Here is a 13,432-nt window from a genome sequence, read left to right as displayed (position 1 = left end):
TCTGAGTAATGCAGGGCTTGAAATATTCACTGGACCGTGGACTGTGTCTAGTGATTTCGGTGTCGGTCTAGTGCTGTGTATGACTGCACTAGTCCGGCTGTCTAGTGTTTTTTTCTTGCACTATATAAACAAAATGATGCCCAAATAAACTAGCAGTTAACTTAAGGTCTGATTCTGATCGTTTTCAAATTTGGACACATTCATTCTGAGTATTTGCTGTGTACTTCCACCGAAAATTATTGTCAAATTCGTGTACAGAAGTAATGTGGTGTGCGTTCTTCGCAATCACCTTCTAGTGCAGATCTGGAAGGTCACGACCCGGCACCGCTTTTCGTGTGCACTCGGTTCGGTTCAAGTGAAGAGCTTCATCTTGCGCTTTTCGGAATAGATCCGAAGACGTGCTTTCACGTGGTGTGTGTTCCATCCAGGTACCAGGTCGATCGGTTCACAAAAAGTGGAGGTACGAAATTTTGAAAATTTCAGCATTGTTTTTCGAGATGAAAATTCATGTTATTTACCATGTTTACCAGGGAACAAGGTGTGTGTAAAACATTGATATTCAAGCTTTATATTATATAGATGACAAGTATTTACGATTTGAGAAAAATCAATTGAAAGTCAAACGAAAACGATAGCACTTTTGGGGAGTTGCGTTTACGCACGTACTTTGTGTGTACGGTGTGCGTGGACTGGCTAGCTAGCATGCCTGCCTGGATGTGCGGCGCTAGCCAGTCAGCACTGGGCTACCTACATGTACATCCATGCCAATGTGCCGTGCCTTCGTGCCGTGGGACACGTGTTGCTTGGATCGTTTTGTCCGTTTCTGCTTCTAATTGAGGAGCTTTTTTTGGTGAAAATTTTCACCGGGGATAGTGAAAAGGGCTCCAGCTTATATTTTAGTGAAATTGACAACAAAAGATGTAAAGTAACTGTCGTATTTTTTCACCCTTTGCGACCGATAATCCAGTCATTGACTTCGCCCCCATAATGGACTCTCAACCACTTTGCCCCATATTGCCGTTAGAGTCTAACAGCCACATTGCCCCATGTCACTCAGTTCTCCCGAAATATATCTTCTTGTATTTATTATCTGAAACTCATAAAACAGATAGTCAGGGATGTTAGGGCGTTATAGGGGCTGTTTGGTTCAGATTCTTCCAAAAGCACCAAATTTGGCACAGATGTCGTCCATACCATACTATTTCACATTTTGACGGGCGCCAAGGCGGGCGTTCCACAGGGCCGCCATATTGGCAAAATCTAATATGGCCGCCAATCGGGTCAGGGGTCAATCAAACTAAACGAGCTAGAATCATAAATAATACCACTTTTCAGGTATGTTCGGAGTTGAATCTGATGTTATTTTAACGATTTGAGGCAAGACAAACGCCCCAAGGGCCCGCCATATTGGCAAAATCCAAAATGGCCGCCAATTATCACAGTTAAAAAACTAAACCAGATAGAATCATAAGTAACACAACTTTGGAGGGATTTTGGTGTCAAAGAATATGAATCTGAGGTGATTTCAATAATTTGATGCAAGACGGATGCCCCAGTGGGCCGCCATATTGGAAAAATCCAAAATGGCCGCCAGCCAAGGTAGATGTCAGCTAAAAACTAGACGAGCTAGAAGCATAAATAAAACCATTTTACAGGGGTTTTCAGGGTCGGAGAATCTGAATCTATTGCTTTTTTTTAAAGATTGTAGTCACATTTTGTTCTAAAGGTCATTATACTAAGGGATTAGACTTAGGTATCAATAAAGATTATTAGTTGAACTACTTTTATTAAAATATTTGAAGATGATATCTTCTTCATTTTGGGCAAATCTCATTCTTGCCCAAGTTGTTGGACAACTGAACCTTTCTTTGTAACGGTCCATAGCTCCGATGCCTCGTTTGTCTGACGTCAGACTTATGAGGCGTTGGACTTACCAATAACGATACTATACGGCCCCCTAATCTTCACTCAAACACCAACATAAGCTACAAGTAACTGAACAATGTACATCAGAACTTGGGTCCAAAGTTGGTAAAGCATGACATTTGGCCAAGTATCATTTCATGTACCCACCCATGGTGGAGATGGGGCTAGAAGTTTTGGCATAAACCACAACAGTGACAGTCTGATTTTTGTGTGTGTCTGAACTTGGCATAAGGAGGTACATGTAGATGCAGTGTAACATACAAATAATTGAGGGGCTTTACTGTTCAATAGTGAATTCACTAATCTGTCCGGTACATTGCCTAATCAGGGAACATTTAATTTGTCTCCAGATCAGGCAACACATTTCCAAAACAGGATACCATTCACAGATATTATATTTTGCTCATAATTTTTTAAGCACATTGAAAAAAAAAATTGAAGATAAAAACTTATTGGATTACTTATTGGACAAAATGGAAAAAAACCCATTTACTTATATTATTAATTTTACATATATTTTTCTCAAAAAAGAATATTTCATATTCTCATAATTTTTAGTCTGCAACACCTCACCGCTTCGTTATATAAAGATGTAGATCATTAAAAATTGCAGGTCAAAACAGTCAGATGAAATTAAATTAATGTTTCCTGAACAGGAAGCACTCTTATTTTACATCATGGATGGTCCCTGTTTGGGAAACGTTGTAAAGTGTCTCCAATTTTGGAGACATCTAATTGTTCCCTGTTCAGGAAACAGCTACGGCATCTTCAGTTCTGGAGACACTTTAAATGTTTCCTGATTTGGGAACATTGTGGATGTTTCCATATCTGGATTCATCGGATTGTTTCCATTTTTGGAAACATGCCTGCCATGTTTCCTGTTTAGGAAACATTTATCTTCTTATGGCAACACTTTTAAATGATATAACATGTGTGATTAGGGTATTGTAAGTAAACTTCAAAAAAAAAAAATTTTTCGGCTTCATTACAGTGTTGGAGTACTCGTACCGGGTACCTGAGTACAACTCGAGTACACTCAAGTACTCGGCCCGTGCATTGTGGGAGACGGTCGACAAAACATGAACTGACATGACGTCATCCTACAATTGCATCCTTAATACCCTGTATCTACAGAACCGGAAGTCCGATCGGGTTCAAACTTGGTATGTAGGTATTCCAGGAAGGGTTATGGACAAAAATTGTAGTGACGTCACTATGATGTAATCATGTGATTTCATATAAATTATTCAATTTTTGGACCTTTTACTCATATCTCATGAACGGAACAAGGTAAATTCAAAGTTCTTTTTGTAAACGGTTTGTTAGGTGAAAGATAGATGTACAAACTTTCGTAAAATGTGTGACGTCATCATTACATCATCAAAAATATGATTTTTTTGATTCACATATAAGGGTATGTCCAATCCTTATGAAACTTGGTGGGCAGGTACATGTAGGTATTGATAAAAGCATTGAAAATCTGCAGTGATGTCATCATGACTTCATTGATCATCTGATTTTTTATAAATTTGTTTAATTTTAATATTTTCTTCTAATTACCAAAATTAGATAAAATACTACCCGATCAACTTCAAACCTGGCATACACTTAGACCACCATCTGGAGATTCAGGCTGAATCATGACATCATCATGACGTCATCATGTGTCACGTGACATCATCCTTAAATTGTGATCTTATCGCCATCATGTGATTTTATACGAACTATTCAACTTTTGGACCTTTAAGCCTCTTAAACACTTCGACCACCAGTAGGCTATAGAATACTCATGGAATTGTTCATTCAACTTGGATGAAACTCCTTTGAGGCAGTTGTTGCTAAAATGGTCGAAACAGCTCAGTGTTTGTCCACAAACACATTCCTAGTTTTGTTTTATTCTTTTTTATTTATCCACTTGCTTATTTATTTATTTGTGTGTGTGTGTACTTTTTGGTATTGTACTCGAACTCTGACTTGGACTTCGGTACTTGGACTCGGCCCAGTACTCAGCCTTGAATGTACTCATACTCAGTGCTTTGGACTCGGACTCGTCACAGTGTACCTGGACTCGGCCCCTAAAGTACTCGGAGAACTTGGTACTCGGCTTTCAGGACTTGACTCCAACACTGCTTCATTATAAAGATGATGACACATTGCGTATTGTGACACTGTGTTCAAATGCGGTACATGTAGCTAAAGGGGCACTGCGTCCTAAAATCCATGATATTTTCATGCTGTTGATTGTTCACTTATACTAGTTCAAACATCTGGTTAAAAGGAAACCAACCTAATGTCTTACCGTTTCCGAGAATAGATGGAAAAAAAACTGGGTTGTTTACATCAGACACGACAGAGTACAATGTACGTATACATTTTTCCTGTCGTCTCAATCTTCGATACACGTTGTGTACCGGTATGTCACTTAAGCACAAATGCACAAATGTGGTTTCTTACCGGTACATGTCCGCAAAAGGCGAACACATCACAACTGGCATGAACAGCCCGACTTTTTTGGGTCGCAAAAGTGGACCCCGAAAGTCGTTCTCACACGCATTTACACAAGAATAAAACAGAAATGCCCCATTTTAAAAGGATAGTTGTGTGGATGTTTATATCCTTCTTATAGGCCTAAATGTTCTTTTCAATCAGCATTTCGTTAAAGCACATTTTTGCAGTCCAATTAGGCACATTCCAGGATGCAGTTGGGTACAATCCAAATCAGGAAACGTTTTGTTTCCAGATCTGGCAACATTTTTCCATAATGGGAAACAAATCACTTAAACCGTACAAAACCAATTTTAATTAAAACTGAAATATTTATGCAAAAACATTAATGCATAAAAGGGGGAGTAATCTCAAATGTAAAAAAAAAAAAAATACTTTTATTAGTTTTTTAACTTTACATACTTTTTTTAAAGCAAAGAAATTCCAAATGGCTTTATCTTGTGATTGCCCGACTTCACCACCACCGCACTTTGAGGAAATGTTATTAACTCATTTTATCATGAATATTTTGTGGCATTATCATTACCTACTGTTACCTAAAGTTATGGATTACAAAATGTCGCATGTAAAAGCTGGAAACAAATGTTCCCTGAACAAGAGACACATTTTCCAGTCATTTATGATGTTTTGTATTTAAAAGGAAACATCATGAAGCATCTCCACTTAAGTTTGGAGACATACCGGGTATTGCAAATGTTTCCTGATATGGAAACAGTCCCCGAGTTTTTCAGCTGTTTCCTATTTTGGAGACAGCTCAACATGATTCCTGTTCAGGAAACATGCTTCTTATTTTGGAGACAACATAATGTATGTTTGTACATGGAACTAGCACAATGTTGTTTGAAGCGTGTTGCTTATAAGTTATAAAGTAAACTACAAGTACATGTACCAGTACGTTGCACAAAGTTGCGAACCATTTTGTTTGTAAAAACTGTGAATTTTTGAGTCCATGACCAGCATTTTAATATGAGAAGTTTCAGGTTTTGTTAGATGATTTTTGTGTGGTCATGGGTGCTCAACAATTTGTACACACAGCACCTTTGATTGTACGTGTATGCAGTCACTACTTGGCAATGAAATCTGGGTTGAAAAAGTGAGTTTGCAACTTGTGGTCCATTTTTCACGATTTCCGCATGACTGAGCAAACAATTTGGTTTTAGAGAGAGCCAAGACAATAAGCAATGTGATATGAAAAGGCAAACCTATACACGAGTACAGCATTGTACAGTATGTAAAGGTGCATGTTTGTGTGCAAAATCGTGGGGTCAATATTGCAACGTTAATATCACGTGTATTTTCACGTGACTGACATACTGTGTGGGCAAGTTGTCAAGTTGATGCAGTATGTAAACCTTGAGTGCAGTGAAATCTGTTCAATGACGTGTTTGTTTTCAATCAACTTTTTAGAACATTTTTTATGTCTTTTTGCACCACGAAAGGCACAGAAAATAGCCCCAAAATGTAAATACAAATGGTGTAAGGCCGATACGATACTGAAAAAAAATGGGGAAATCGCCGCGGTGGACAAGTGACTGTCGTTATGTTTACCACGTGCCATGCTACATGACCGGCCGAGGCTGCAATGTCAAACACGGCATGGCAACACGTACATGTATCACACGGTGAGGCTCAGACCACGTGTACATGTAGCGAACTTTAAAAATGGAAAAGTGAAGACTCTTCTTAGCGCGGTTTTTGCCGAGGCGGATGTTCTACGTGACCTTAGAAACTGAGATAAACTGCTTTGAGTTGAACTTGCTATACTTAAAACGATGTCTGGACGCTCGGTAGTTTTATTTTTACGACGGGCCTCCTGTGGTGAGAGACCGTTTTAACATTTACTGTTTTAGGTAACACGGTGTCTGAACATGGCCTTTAATTCATCCCATTTGGAAATTTGGAAATTACAAATTTTTTTAGTGTGAGTCAAACAAAAGTGATGAGTGTTTCCCCGTAAAAGAACAATGATCCACCACTGAAGCGTACATGTGTTCTTCTATAGGCCACTGGGTCTGGATAATTTTTGTCTTTACTGACATTGACCTTTGCTGTCACTCAGAAGTTTTGCTTTAGAAGAACCCATTACAGATGGTGGAATGTTCTATCCAGCTGAGTGAGTCCCAGATATAAAATTACAATTTCATCATGTCAGTCATCATACATGCAGACATTGAAAGTCAAATGAGATTTTAATTGAGTCAGGACTGATGTGAAGAATAAATTATAAAGTTTTTAGGGTGTAAATTTGAGAATGGATGATTTTGTCTGTTTTTCTTTCCAACATTTCGTTCATTGTATTTAGAGTGTTTCATCAATGTGTGTCGATAAGTTATCAGCGGTACCATGGAGTAAAGTTGGCACAGTCGACAACTAAAAATTGTGGTACTTTTATTATACCTTTGGTAACTTTTAAATATGTATAAAATACATGAATTTGGAAACTCGATTACATAATTTATTTCTATGTTATTTCTATTATGAAGCTATCGGTATCCACACATATATTTTTAATATTTTAGTAGCACGGTAGATTCTGCAAAACCCAGATCCCCCCAAAAAATATGGCTTTCCTCAAACACTTGATGCTTTTGAATCTGTCTGGTCAACATCATGCATGTCAATCTCTCTTCATTTTTATGGTACATGTGTGTATGCAGTATGTGTGTACATGTACTGTGTATTGTCTAATCAGTATACATGTGTACAAATGTACATGTATAATTCCTAGTTGTAATTGTGAGTTGGAAAATTTTGATGGCTTACATAAATTCCTTTTGATAGAAATCTCCATTTCCATACATTTACTTAAAATATATGTTAAATGTACGTTCATGTACATTTATATGTATGCTACATTATAACCATGGCTCCAAGTTATTTAACTTAGAGGATGCACTACATGTAGTTTACATTGTATGTTATACACATAGTCATGATGGGCTAGCATTTGTGCCTGCTCTTGCAAGGCTCAGAAGTCAGAACAGAAAACTGGTAATTATGCAGGATTTCATCTTACCATGGAACTAAAATGATACCCATAATTACTACTTGTGCACAAGGGCAATCTAGTGATAATGATGTTACATAATCAATCCCTGTGGTAAAGGCCAGAAACTTTGGTTACTACATTGTATATAGTTACCATGCAACCACAGCAGGCTTCTTGGTAGGCTAAGCATGGGCTATTAGTCAATGTTCACTTTTCTGATTAATGCTGAAGTTTAACCCTAACTCCTGGGGCTCTTTTACTAGAAAGTATCCTGAATCCGCCAAAATCCACCAATTTTGTCATGCAAAAAATGCTGGTATTCTGAATCCATCAGAATCCCCCAGTGTAGATTCTGGAGGTATCCTGAATCCGCCAGAATCCACCAGCAAAAGTCTTGATGGATTCTGGTGGATTCAGGATACCATGGTGGCATAAAAAAAAATACAGCATGTTTTTCCATAGAGTCTTCAAAATCCATCACCTAAATTTCTGGTGGATTTTGACAGATTCAGGATACCATGCTCGCATGAAAATTGTGATGTGTGTTGTTGCATAGAATCCGTCAAAATACACCAATGCATGGCGACCCCAGCATGGATGAGTACCGAAGTGAATACGTCTCGCGCACAAAATTTGTGTGAAAGACATTAGCGCATGTTTCAGCCCATAAACCATAGATATAGAATGAAAAGACTAGATTGGCAGCGCGTCTACACGCGCCCAGTCACTGTGCGATAAATCTCCGCCATTTTGGTTGTCTCTCATAGACATGCAACAAATTAACGTAAAGTAATGGAGCTAAATGTATCTTTCCTCCAGCACGTGACCTAGCTCAACACGCGCAAAGCAAGAAATGCGCACCGAGTATTTACGCGATGCGCACACATAATTATTAGCGATGCACATGGTGTTCTTTGCGCGTAAACGGCGTTGCGTTCATCACGTTTTCGCGCATTATTTGTATCTTTCCTCCAGCAAGCAAGTGACCCTCAATGCAAGTCCACCCAGTACATGTGTGTACATGTTTGTACAGTATGTGACAGACTTGCCAGGGCTAGTGCCAGCAGTATTTACTTGACCACAAACATTGCAAAAGAGTTAAACTGTTGAGATCCTGAATCCATCAAAGTCCCCCAATAGCTCAAAATGGAGGTATCCTGAATCCATCAAAATCCGCCAGTTCCGCTAGGCTTCGAATCCTGAGTCCATCAAAATCCCCCAATTTGTTCAATATGGAGGTATCCTGAATCCGCCGAAATCCCCCGAAACAGGGGGGTGGATTTTGATGGATTTGGGTACGTTAGGGTTAGGTAGAGAATATACCGGTACCTAACTTCACTCTGATCATGCTAATGGGCATTTTTGAGCCCCAGAGTGAATGGGAGCAATAATAAATGTCACGTGTTCTGTATGTCATTTATACCCACTATATTGATGTAGGCCTACAGTTAACTCCCATTATATCCCGCTATTTTTGCATTGATGGTGATTGGTCACCACTGTTCCCGAGACACACAATGTGTATCGTACATTGAGAACGATACGAAAAACGTATTCGTGCTCCGTCGTGTCCGATGTAAACAAGCGGGTTTTTTTCGTCTTTTCTCGGCAACGGTAAGATATTAGGTTGGTTTCCTTTCAACCAAATGTTTGAAATAGGCTAAGAAAACAATCCAAAACACGAAATTTTCGAGGATTTCCGGACCTTGTGCCCCTTTAAGTGGACCGATGGTCGCATTCATTGTACACAGAAATTCAGTAGGGACCAAGGCTTTTTGTTTGTTATAACCAGAATTTGTATCCAGCCATTTACATACGGCTGCCAAGTAGGCCTATCGCTTTTCTTTTAAATGGGCACGTACCCGGTACATGTACATGTATGTAACACAAATTGGGTTAAAAATACATCTTTAAATACAAAATATATGCAAACTACATGTACCTCAGACATTGTCCATTTTAGGCATGACATTGACACAAGATTTGGTCCTTTTATAGCTCCATGGTCAGTTTTAAAACGTTTGCAACTTGTTTTTAAAACAGCCCTAAAATAGGTACATGTAACATTCAAAATGAATTATCTGAAAATGAACTATGTAGTCCTACATGTACATCTGTTCAATTTCAGACCCAAAGTAAATTATGCAGGCCCTCACTTTATTAAAAAAATGCTGATCGGCATTAACAATTGAAAGATAAAATGCGGATGTGCACATCCGCTTACTGGTACAAGTGTGTTTAGCCTGCAATCGGGAACCCCGATTGTCCCTCTTGTACTTTAGGAAGACCCCCCCCCCTCCCCCATATAGGCATGAAAACGCTGTGTACTACACAACGTTTTCATGCACTTACAAAAAAGGAGTGACAACCCCCATGGTGAGGTGATAAATGTTAAGGATTATTATAAAGCCTCTATTTGGACAAAGGATTAAAATAGATAAGAGGACTGGCCAATTTACAGGTAGATCTACTGTTTTCTGTAAGAAGTTTCTAGTAGAGGTTACACGCAATGTTAAACCATATTTAGTGACTTCATATCCCTATTTTGCACAATCTGTATGCACGTTCTGGAATCATGTGACATTTCTGCTTATTTTGGGGAAAGTCATTTTTGGTAGGTTGTTAAATCTCCCCAGTTCAAAAAATGACTAACGCGCATACGACACTGAAAAGATGACGTCTTCCTCTTTAAGTTAGTACCTGATTTGTCAGTCTACAATGGGGTTTTCCGGGTAAAAATGGCATTTTAATGTAGCACTCAGAGAAAATGATGGGGACAAGTTCCAGGTTGGCATCGCGCCGCGCGCTGCGGTCCCACATTCAACTTGCCGTCGTGAAGTTATTTGGAGTCTTTACGAAATAAAATTTGCACACAAAACAAAAGGTATGAAAATGTTTATTGTACACAGTTTCAGCCATTTACGTCACCTAAAACGAGATACCAGTACTCTGAAAACAGCCCACGACCCCGAGAATCAGCGTTGTCTAGGCCGTGCACGGGGCCGTTCGGCGGGCCTAGTTATACAGCACATAAGACTGGACAATTCAGGAAGGTTAGTGGGCAATCTCTATTTTGAATTAGAATTGTTACTGCGTTAATACAGCGTCCCATCCTACTGCCGTACCAGTATGGTTACACCTCTATGTTCCGACACCCCTATGTTCCGACTGCACATATTCCTATTCCTAACCCTAACCCTAACCGGGAGTAACACAATCTAGGTTGTCGGAACATAGGGGTGTCGGAACATAGAGCAGTCACCACCAGTATACATGTACCTCTCATGTGCAAAATAATGAAAAAAACTGAAAAGTCTCCTTTATTTAAAGGCAGTGGATATTAAATTGCCGGAGACGGCAAACCTTAAGTAAACGTTAGCTTGCTGGATATGCACTGAACATGCACAGTTACTGTATTTTTTACTTAGACATTTTCCGATGACAAATTTTAGTCTGGCTTCATGCCAACATTATCGATGTAACTTCATATTCACAAAATGGGAATCGGACCATTTTACAATTTCGGACTTTATTTCCCTTTAAAAAAAATCCTCCAGAGCCACAAATCTGAAAAAGAAAATGTAATACTCTGCAATAAAATGTTTGAGACATGTTAATATAATAAAAGAAGAATATTCTTATTTTTTGGGAGTGGGGGAAAAAACCTTAGAAATGTCGCCAGCGGGGATCGGGATCGAACCCGGGTATTCCTGCTCATGAGATCCGTTGCTTATCCACTAGACCAAGTGTGCTACACAACTGTTGGTGGTATTTCATCTTATAATTGTGCCCTATCTTAGAGAGTACAGTCATGACAGTGCCCTCTGTTGATTACGGATTGCCACCGGCAAACCTTTAGTAAATGTTGTTAGCTTGCCGGCATTACCTCCGGCAATATATCCACTAGGCCCATCTTATTTAAATTGAAATTTGAATTGACAATGATTGAGTACAGTATGCAAACTTGATTGGTGAAATATCAAAAATCACCTTTACAATCAAAAGCAGTCTTTTCTCAATTATAATGACACCCGTTTTGCAATTTTGAACAGATTCTTACTCTTAGGCATGTTAGGGTAGAAATCACGATTTTCCTGCGCGGTTTGTGCCTTGCGATTCAGCGCGCCGTGCGTGCTAAAGGAACATCGGGCGGGTGGATCGCCATCTTTATTTTCGGGTCGCGTGTTGTCACCGCGCTGTCATTTTACCCCCAAATTTCCATCAAAAAATCTAAACCCTGCCCTCTATCTATGACATACCTGTTTTAGTGTTTATTGAGAATGTCGCCAACTAGTTTGGTAGGTCGATTAATTTTAAAGTGGATTTTGTTCCCAAATAGGAACCGGGCCCTACACTTCATGATCGCCCTTTTCTTTGCCCAGTGGAATTTTTGGAGAAATTTGCTGGCTAAAGAGTGAGTAAAGCCTGATTTAGTTAAATGCACGGTTCAGGGCACTCATCAGAGTGTCTAGTCGACGACGCTCAACCGTGCACTCTGCATGCCGTTATAGTTCGTTTCTTGTAAGGCCCTACATAGTACATGTACACGTGAGAATGTCCGTGTGTAAACCTTGTTTTGTCAAACTTTGCGTAAGTGTATAGTCCGAGTAACTTGGACTCTACGGATCGCTTTTTAACGATTAGTACCACCATCGCCCGGCCAAATGTCCTTATGTTAAAAAAGCAATCCGTAGAGACCTAGTTACTCGGACTAGCGAAAGTTTCACTACCAGTACCAGCGTGACCAGTACCATTCGGACAGAAATATCTACAAGAATATCATTAACAGAAAAACTTACTATTTGGGTGTAGGGCCTAGGTAATCAGGTAATTGCAGAATACCCCGCCACTCGGAAATACACCCCTAAAATCTCTGGCTACACCGTTGGAATCACTGGAAAAGAAACAATTCAAGTCCATTGCCAGCTACGCGGATACTGAGTGGGGTTCATTATTTGAGAACGAATTGTTGATGTACCCTATCCGGTTCGTAAGTGTGACGTCATCTCAACTTACTGCACCAATGGAACCGGAAGTTAACGCAACTTGAGTGTTCATCCAATGGGCGCTCGTAATCAGTGGTGCGTGCGCGTGTATGACGAAGTCACTTACGAACCGGATAACGTGGCACGGCCCCTAGCCCAGCCCCACTAGTACAGTGTGGCCGCGGTATGCTGCGCTGAACCTCTGAGCGCAGCATATACCGCGGCCAGTGGGCCGGGCTACATACACGGCCCCCAACTACTCCTAGAACTATGCATATAGTTCTAGGAGCAGCCCCCAACGTGGTGGCGCACTTTGATTTTTCGCCTGTAGCGCCTACTGCAACCTCGTCCCCAGGGTGTCGAGCAGTACGCGTCCACCACTACCTGCTCTCTCACCCTGGTATTGGAAATAAAGTAAGCACTGGGGACGAGGTTGCGCCTACTGTACTTAGAGCAAAAGTTTTAACTGAAATTTCACAGAAAGCGACATTTCAGTTCTAAACACTCCCATTCATAAATCGCGAGTTTATTTACCCGTTACAAAGTTAGAAGAAAAATTTATCAAGTTAACAGAAATTCTTAAATGTTAATTTGGAATTTTCCGAGTTTTATTTAAGTGCGCCACGTTAGGGAACACTCCGCGAATTTGTGCCCAATTTCCGGACGCCACCGTTTTTGAATTTCGGATTAAATTTTATGAAACCGAAATTGTTCACAGAGGTTAAATAGCACGCATTAATAAGGTAAAAGAACCAGTATTTTACTGCATGAATTTGAGGTTTGTCAACAAAGAGGTTTGGCAACACGAGGAAAGTTGGGTAAGCTTACTCCTAGAACTATGAGGTTCCACGTAGATTTTTGAAGATTCCAGATCAATATTACTCAATGTTATCTTACAAAAACATCAAACTGTATTATCATAACTGTATGATATTACGAAGCAAGTGATTTATTTAAAGATTTGATCAGAACATTAAAAGCTACAAGTGATAAAGCGATATCGGAAACGAAGCCGCGCTTTGAAAAA

The 13,432-nt window shown here is 39.7% G+C and overlaps 1 protein-coding gene across 3 annotated transcripts in view; it reads right to left on the bottom strand.

Annotated features, from left to right (window-relative positions):
• LOC119727447 (zinc finger protein OZF-like) overlaps positions 1–12,307 on the bottom strand; it is a 32,820-nt gene extending 20,513 nt beyond the window's left edge. For all 3 annotated transcript variants that reach the window (XM_038199327.1, XM_038199328.1, XM_038199325.1), the window contains exon 1: positions 12,220–12,307. The gene's annotated coding sequence lies outside the window, so the exon portion shown is untranslated. The remainder of the gene's footprint in view (positions 1–12,219) is intronic.
• Between the last annotated feature and the right edge of the window lie 1,125 nt (positions 12,308–13,432).

This window comes from Patiria miniata, unplaced genomic scaffold (assembly GCF_015706575.1).
Source record: "Patiria miniata isolate m_02_andy unplaced genomic scaffold, ASM1570657v1 HiC_scaffold_20, whole genome shotgun sequence".
Classification (NCBI taxonomy): Eukaryota; Metazoa; Echinodermata; class Asteroidea; order Valvatida; family Asterinidae; genus Patiria; species Patiria miniata.
Note: the sequence above shows the minus strand (reverse complement) of the source record. Positions and strands in the feature narration are given on the sequence as shown.